The sequence below is a fragment of the Sardina pilchardus genome, chromosome 8 (genome assembly GCF_963854185.1).
Source record: "Sardina pilchardus chromosome 8, fSarPil1.1, whole genome shotgun sequence".
Lineage (NCBI taxonomy): Eukaryota > Metazoa > Chordata > Actinopteri > Clupeiformes > Clupeidae > Sardina > Sardina pilchardus.
This window is the reverse complement of record NC_085001.1, coordinates 5,717,444-5,726,086: the sequence shown is the minus strand read 5'-3', so window position 1 is coordinate 5,726,086 and position 8,643 is coordinate 5,717,444. Positions and strand designations below refer to the sequence as shown.

Sequence of the window (8,643 nt, the reverse complement as noted above, 5' to 3'; positions counted from 1 at the left end):
GGCGTCACTCAGTGATGATTGAATAAATGGCTCGAAACGGGAATTCTTCTGGTGTTTTTATTGCCCTCTGCATTCACAAATAAAACAATAAATCCATTGAGATAAGATGAGCTGCGACTGCAATCCAAATCTCCAGCAGACTAAAGTTCTGACTGGCTAGCATTACCTACTGTATGCTAGAATACAGACACAAGAATGCATAGCCTGTTCAACTAACGTAAACACATGCAAAATAGAATAACATACAGAGCGGGCATCTTACACCTAGTGATCGTATAGTTTCTTTTGTTTTCTCACCACACAACAAACATTAACAGTATAATCAACGTACCTGCATTCACAAATAAAACAATAAATCCATTGAGATAAGATGAGCTGCGACTGCAATCCAAATCTACAGTAGAAACGTAAAGCGAAGTCACGAAATTGCAAGTGTTTTTCTCCATAAAGCTAGTCAACATAACGTGGCTGCCGCCAAAAACATGTAGCATACAATGGCTCGATTGAATACAATCTAAATACAACACTCTAGCATCACTTGCAGATATATTCTGTTAATACAACTTATGCAAATACTTATTTTCTAACCAGTATGAAAGACAGACAAGATATTTTATTAAAACACAAAATTATACACGGAGCACTCTCCATGTACAGCTTACCTCCAGCAGACTAAAGTTCTGACTGGAGTAGTACGGGAAGCGCAAGAGTTCAAAACATTGAAATGCAATAGAATGAAAATACAGTTGCAGCCGCAATGCCTCATCACTAAACTCTTGTGAATGGGTACAACATATAAAAACCTTTTTAGCATGTCAAAACCAGTGTGTATAAAAATAGGAAATGCAATAACATATATCGTAATTTTAAGAGAATTCACATATCTAAATAAGGTTATATTCAACTCTGTTACACAAGACGCCTGCTCTTAGTCTAGGCTTAGGTCACCACCAGGTCCTTCAGCATGATAATAACCCAAAGCATAGTGAAAAGTGGTCTAAAACGCCCTAAAGGATACTAAAATCAAGGTGCTGGAATAGCCTACACAGAGACCAGACCTCAACCCCATTGAGAATCTGTGGCACGTGCTTAAAGCAAGAGTCCATACAAGAAAACCATGCAGTTTGGACGAGCTGGAGCTAAAGAGTGCCTAAGAGATATGTGCCAACATAGTAAAAGACTATTCAAAGAGGTTGTTGTCAGTTGAAGCAAAGAAAGGCTACACTAATGACTATTAATGGTCTGGGGGCTAATAATTTTGAACATGTCAATTTTTGCTATTCTTGTCACAAATCAGAGCATGAGTAAACAATGATCATCAAACTTTGTGGGCATACTGTCTTTGCGCTTCTGTAATCATATAAAATAGGCACATTCTTGGAAATGGTCATTTTCATGTATAAACAAAGGATTATGTCTGAATTCATCAGGGGGGCTAATAATTTTGGGCTTAACTGTACTTAGTTCTGTCGCCGAACGACTATGGTCCCTTTGATTCTCTATGTCAGTGTATAGAATAAATCAACACTTGGATGGCTCAACATTTTCTTCAGCTGAACTAAGAAAAAACTGAAGTAATTATATTTGGTAAAAAGGAGGAAAGACTTAAGGTTGCCACTCTCCTTGACACAAAAGGATTGAAAGCAAAGGATATTGTTAAAAATCTTGGTGTATTAATCAACAGTGATCTAAATTTCAACAGCCACATGAAAATGATAACTAAATCAGCTTTTTACCACCTCAAAAATATTGCCAAACTGAGAGGGCTAATGTCAAAACATGACTTCATGCATTCATGCTTTTATCTCTAGCAGGGTTGATTATTGCAATGGAACCTCGTATTTGTGTTGGAGGTGCAACACTGAGTGCGGCACTCTTTTACATATGTTATACTCTTCAAACGGAAAATTATCGGGGAAAACCATCCAGAAAACCCGCGATATCATAACATTTGTGGTTTCCGGTTTCGTCTACAGCATAACTTTAAAAAGTTACATTTTGGCCTTACATATCGCAGGTTTTCTGACATTTGACGCCAAAGGATTTACATTGATGTCTATGGCAGCCCTTTGCGTTGCATATGAACGCGCGGGGGCATCTTCGGCTTCCGATATTGACGCAAGGGGGCTTGGCCATGCGTCCTCGTTCGACGAGTTGGGTGTCAGACCGTGTTACAACACAACACATCATGGTCTTGCTTTCTCCCCTGTTCTGTGATTGGTCACCAACATCAGGCAAAAATGTGGGTGTTAGTTTTGTCACGGCTTTGCCTGGTTCCTCCTCCTGTCTGTTGCGTCTGGCTGTGTTCGAAATTTTGTGCTAAGTACTACATACTGCATACTGGTCAAGTATACACTGTGTACTGCACACTACGCCCCCCACCCCAGTACGCAGTAGCCGTCACCAGCAGCACAGCGTACTAAATCACTGTTTGAAATGGGTGGTAAGTACTAGTCGCATACTGATACTGACGTGAACCTAGCGAGCAGTATGCAGTGTGTGAAAAATTAGATTTTACCAGTATGCAAAAGTTCCCAGGATGTTGTACTAATGGTGGCAAAATCCTCAGTGTAGCCTACCAATGATGCTCACTACTCAGATACTGCATCCCATAATGCATAGCGATTATTTCCAGTTTCAGAAAAAATCAACAACGCTGGCAGACAGCGAAAGGACAAGCCTATGGCAAACCGGAGGCGAAGAATACAAATGTGATTATTGTTTGGGTGTTTTGGTATGGAACGTTTCGTGGCTTCTGTTATTGTGGAAGTTTTAGTAGCCTAGGCTACTGTTCATGTGCAAGTGAAATAGCCCAGCTTATCCAAAGTTAACATGAACTAGCTGGCGCTCAATGGAAATGAATGATATTAGAAAGCTAAGTCGTAAGCATCAAGCTTGTCTAGCTCTTGTTAACGTCGTTATTAACATTTACCAGTGTTCGCTTAATTATTAGTTATCGTTCTTGGTGTGAACGACCCTCTCCTTAGTGTTCTGTATAACTGTCAGAACTCTATTCATAAGTTTAGTCAGCACCGCAACAAAGCGTTTAGCCATACCAACTTTGTCAGCATTTTTGGTCGACTAGTCTGTGACCTTTACCATCGCTAGCGTATCTGATGCACCTGTGGAAAACAGCTGATGGATTAGTAAAATCAAGTGAGCAAGCTTACGGTGACGTTGGTCATTTTAACGCAATGTTGCAATGCATTCTAGAGAGCTCAACGTAGATTTTAATCAATACCATGTTATAGTTAGGCTATGTGTTCTGTTCCGAGTAGCCTATTTAGAGGTAGACTTGAAGAAACTGTCTAAACTAATCAATTTAAAGTGAGCGCAATTACGTCTGATATTTTGGGGAATTCTTCACGTTTATCCCGTTAGTGACACATGCTCAGGCTATAATGATGTGTTCGTTGCTAAACGAAGCGAATCTAAATGTGGAGTACTGAGCATGTTCCTCCAGTCTAGTTGTGTCCAGATATAGGCTTTTTATACAGTGATGCATCTACAGCCTAAAGCACGCACCGCCACCTACTTGCAAGAAAAACGTCTGGTATTGGCAATTAGTCGAACTACCTCATTCATTTGTATAAGACTGCAGTGGGAAACGAGTTAAGCTGAAATGCATTAATCATTGCATTTCAATTCTAGCGTTCTTGGAAATTTAGAACATCACAAGTTTGCTTTTGTTTATGTAAAGCACGCTGCATGAAATGGGCTATAGCCTATAAATAAACTTGACTTGACATGGCAGGAGGATTGTTCTGTTTACTTATCAAATCAGCCAGCTTTTGGGCTACACTGGAGTCTGGACATCTGGAGAAAGCATAGCCTACCCATGAAGAATCTCTGTGTGATGTTTCATATATAATATGTTTATGGATAAATAAAATCACCTAAGCTTATTAATCCAGACTCAATTTCGGATATAATGGAATTTAAATAACAGAAAAGAATACAATGAATTGATACAAAAGTTATAAGAGTTAGGCTAAGAGGATGCACAAGCTGTGAAATCAGGTAAGTGCAGTGTTATAAAATTATTGTTGTGCTGCCAGAGTGCCAACAATGTTCATAAAACATTTCTCTAGTGTTGATCAGTGGAGAGAGTAGCACTTCTGTGTGTCCTACCGTTTTGATATGTCTTAGGCTACCTCTCTGTGGTGAGAGCCAACAAACAAGCAAGGAGAAGAAGGTCTGCAATACTGATGGTCTTTAATCTCGTTCTTCAGCAGGAATTCAGAGTGATTAGACCAATATGCCTAGAGAAACTAACAATATTGTAGCCCACAGTTGTCTTTTCTTATGAAGGCGTATGCAACCATGGTTAATGGATCAAAAAGGTGTCATTATTGGCAAGACTTGGGTTTGCAACTAAGTGAAATGTGAAATTAAGTAAATGTAACTGTGCTACACTGACAATTGATAATCCCATAATGACCACTGTATGACAGTTACCTTACAAATGACACTAAACATTGAACAAAATACTTTCAATTGATTAAAATGTCTGAACTTTAACATCAAGAAAAACAACAAGTGCACATTCTCTCAGAATGACCCCAGGGGACAATATTGCTAACTGAATGGCAACACTATTCTATCTATTGTCCGTCTCCTCTTTGGAGATGTGGATCTGAAGAACGACTTCTGTCAATGCCCTTGTGGACACACTTGAAGTGGACTGTGATGGAGGCTGGGGGAGAGACTGGAGGTTGTCATCATTCAGTATTGGTTATCCAGTGCCACCTCCTACAGGGTTGTTGCAGAAGCCTTCGATGTTCCCAAGACCACTGTGCATGACGTTGTGCCAGTCCTAGAGATAGAGGTTACATCTTTTACCATCTTAGACACTTTCTTATAAACACTCATTTAAAATCAAATAAGGAGAAAATTATTTTCTGCCATTACCATTTTATTTTCCATCATTAGGCTATACCAGAGCCCTAGACATTCTCTGGTTATACCCAAATCCGGCTATGATATCACTTATCAAAGAGCAGTAGCCTAGGCTTAAACTGGGAACTGTTTTGAACCAGGTGCTCATTTCTCAGTACCAAAGCAACTTAGCTATCAAAGATTTTCACATTACACTTTTGTAAATTAAACTTATTTTTTAAAAGTACGAATAGAGTTCTGTCAGTTATAACTGACAGAATACTTAGGAGATAAGGGCCGTTCACACCAAGAATGATAACCATAACGATAACTAGGCTATAAATAAACATTGCTCTCGTTAATGTGAATGACGACGTTACCTAGAGGCTAGAAAATCGTCATGCTATTTAGCGACTTAGCAAGCTAACAGGTTTCTACCATTCATTTCCATTGAGCGCCAGTTAGTTTACGTTAGCTTTGGTTAAGTTGGGCTATTTATTCACTTGCACATACACAAATACAGCTCTACAGTAATAAAACTTCCACAATAACAGAAGCCACGAAACATTCCATACCAAAACACCCAACTAATACTCACATTTGTGCTCTTCATCTCCGGTTTTTGCCATACTTGTCCCTTCGCTGTCCGCCATTGTTACTGAAATTTTCTGAAGCTGGAAACAATCGCTATGCATTATGGGATGCAGTATCCCATCAGTATAACATCCGGGAAACTTTTGTGTACTGGTAATATTACATTTTCCAAACACTGCATACTATTTGCTACTTCACGTCATTATCAGTATGTGACTAGTATTTAGCACGCAGTTCGAACACAGCCTCTGTCTCCTACAGGTGAGCTGGGCGCAGGTGTTTGGAGTTGCAATAATCACTTCCTGGTTTGGGCCTTTAAAAGAATACTCCAGACGAGGCTGGAGGAGGTCGACCGCCGCTGCTCTGTCTCTCCCGCACCGACTTAAGATTTTGCTTTGCTTATTCATTGCACCACATCTACTGATTGCATACATCTTTATTTTCTAAGTTCAACTCCACTACTGACTTTACTTTATCTATTCTGTTCAGTTCTGTTAATTTAATAAATCTAATATATATATCGTTACTCCGCGTGTGGCCTTTCCCTACTCTGTTGCGTGCTTTGAGCCAGGCTTGTAACAGTTTCCAGACTGCCTTACAGTATGTTAGCAGCGTGAATGAAATCAGTGCGCAAGGCAGGATGGGAACACCCAGGCTAGTCCGAGTGGGTGTAGAGATGTCTTTTGGCATCTTGAAGTCCAGATGGAGAGTGTTACTAAAAAGAAGTGACTTCCATCATGAATTTGCACGCCTCATGATAGCCACCTGCTGTGCCGCAGGTACAAACACAGGTAGCACAAGTAGCACAGCAATGTTCAGTTTTAAATTAAGTAAAGGCTAAAATGTCAGAGCTAGTCCTTGCTCGAAAAAACATCTCTGCCTGCCTGAGACAAATATTTGCATGTCAAATATGCCCAAACATCCCTATCACAATAGTGGTTGTTACAGCATGCTGTGTTCAGGTTGCCGGTTGTGGCCCCTGCATGCAAATATATCTAAAGGAAAATGATAGCTGCCTCTTCTCCTCCGCTTTTTCAACCAAGCTGATCTTTCCAAAAGGCTTTAATCAAGTCAATAGTGTATTCCAGAAATCAGCCACCCTTTGATTGTGGTTAGACACAGTTGTATGTTTGATTGGTTCCTTATGTAGGACTATGTTCAGTGCCTGTGAAAACATGTCATTCTGATGTGAGCTTGTGTGTTATGTAAGACTATGCTCAATGCCTCTTGAAAACACGTCATTCTGATGTGAGCTTGTGTGTTATGTAAGACTATGCTCAATGCCTCTTGAAAACACATCATTCTGATGTGAGCTTGTGTGTTATAACATGTTCACCTACTGATGTTATAAATCTTTTTCTCCCTTTTAATAAATCTGTCTCTGAATGTGTGTCATAGGGAACTGATATATTATACACATTGTCAAGACGAGCCCAGCAACACTGCCCTCTGTGTGTGCTTCTTTCATTTTAGTCTTCTCTTTTGTTCTTTATCTCAAAGCACTGTAAATGTACAGTTCATTGCTTATCATTCTAAGAGTGTGAAATAAATGTGTCAGTGTTAAATGTCAAACGTGTCATAAATGTGCCTCATACCATGCCCACAATTGTAATGTTACACTTTATTTATTACCATTGCTTTAATACTTCAGTGGAATTAATTTTCCTGATATCCAATAACATGTCCACTGTTGTACACAATCCAAAACCAAACACAATTGAACAAGAGAGGCAGGTCAAACGGACCAATAACACAATCAATGGGAGATCAGAAGTGTTGTCCAGTGAACCACCACAAGAAAATGCATACAATCTAGACCAAAGTTCAAGTCTATTCGTAATGCTCATATATGTCTCTAAGACCTGTAAGGCAAGAGTAGAATGTTTCTTCGTAGGTACAGTACATGTACCCAGCAACATTCTCTCTCTTTCCATCCTAAGACCAGGATGACCAGTAAGAGGGTCCCGTCCGAATGGCGCAGGATATGTCAGACTTCCACCCCAGTTAATGTAATCTGCGGCGACTTCGGCCGCAGGTGGAAGGAACTGAGGGGGTACCCGAGCGGTGTTAAGGTTGGCAGCAAAGAAAAAGAAAAAAATAAATAAAAAGAAAAATAGAAAAAATCTCAAGATACCGGATCTCCTAATTTGTGCAAAGATAGTAGCTTTTTTGTAGGGGAACATCTATTGCAGCTTCCGCGCTCCATAGTCTGAGAAACACTGCTGTAGAGGAACGAGTGTGTGCAGCCTTGCACTTCTAAAAGTCAGGAGTCACTCGCGTTGCCGCCTACCTTGTTTTGGTTTTTTTTTTAAAGATTATTTTTTGGGCTTTTTATGCCTTTAATCGGACAGGACAGTAGAGATGACAGGAAATGAGTGGGAGAGAGAGTAGGGGTGGGATCCGGAAAGGACCACGGGGCGGGAATCGAACCCGGGTCGCCGGCGTGCGGTGCAGGTGCCCCAGCCAGTCTCGCCACGGCTGGGGGCTTGTTTTGGGTTTGACGATGAATCAATTCGCATATTTTGAACTAACATATTTTTTTCGTCAAACTAATCCATAACGTCAATGCGTCGTCCCAGCCCTACTTCTGAGTAACTTAAGTTGCCATAACAAAAAGGGTACAGGTACTGTCCATAACATACCTGTAGCCTACATCATGCCTAAGAGAAAAGCTCTTGGACACAGGGTTGAACAGAAAAGGTCTGTAGTAACACACAAACATATTACTCAAAGAAGGATGTATTTGCCGTTTTGCCGACCGGCTACGATTGGTCACAAATGCATGGCCTATTACGTGCAGAGGCAGTTTGAAAGATAACTGTTCATCCCACCCACAGGCTTCAACTCTGTGAATGGTCCGACCCTAGATTATACATTTCTGTGTAGTTTGGCTTGCCAGGCTAACAAACACCAGTTTACTGGCAAACATGGGCGTCTGACACAGGATACAAGTGTCATTATCATTTAGATATGTCTGCATGCATTGGCCACAGCCTGCTACGTGCCCACAGCTTGCTGTAATAGTAAGCACAGTAGTGGGTGTGTTTGTGCAGATTTTACATGCTACTGCCTGTCGGAGGCAAGTGGTAATAACACTGGATTGAGACAGCTCACACACCTTTTCATTAACTTCATCTAATAATTCACGTTGTTGCAGATGAAATCCGGTCC

The 8,643-nt window shown here is 40.5% G+C and overlaps 1 long non-coding RNA gene across 1 annotated transcript; it reads right to left on the bottom strand.

Annotated features, from left to right (window-relative positions):
- Positions 1 to 4,198: 4,198 nt before the first annotated feature.
- Positions 4,199 to 5,717, bottom strand: LOC134088500 (uncharacterized). Its single transcript, XR_009939975.1, has 2 exons — positions 5,477 to 5,717; positions 4,199 to 4,816 (listed from the first exon to the last, which is right to left on the bottom strand). It is a non-coding gene; the product is annotated as an uncharacterized LOC134088500 (long non-coding RNA).
- Positions 5,718 to 8,643: the final 2,926 nt, after the last annotated feature.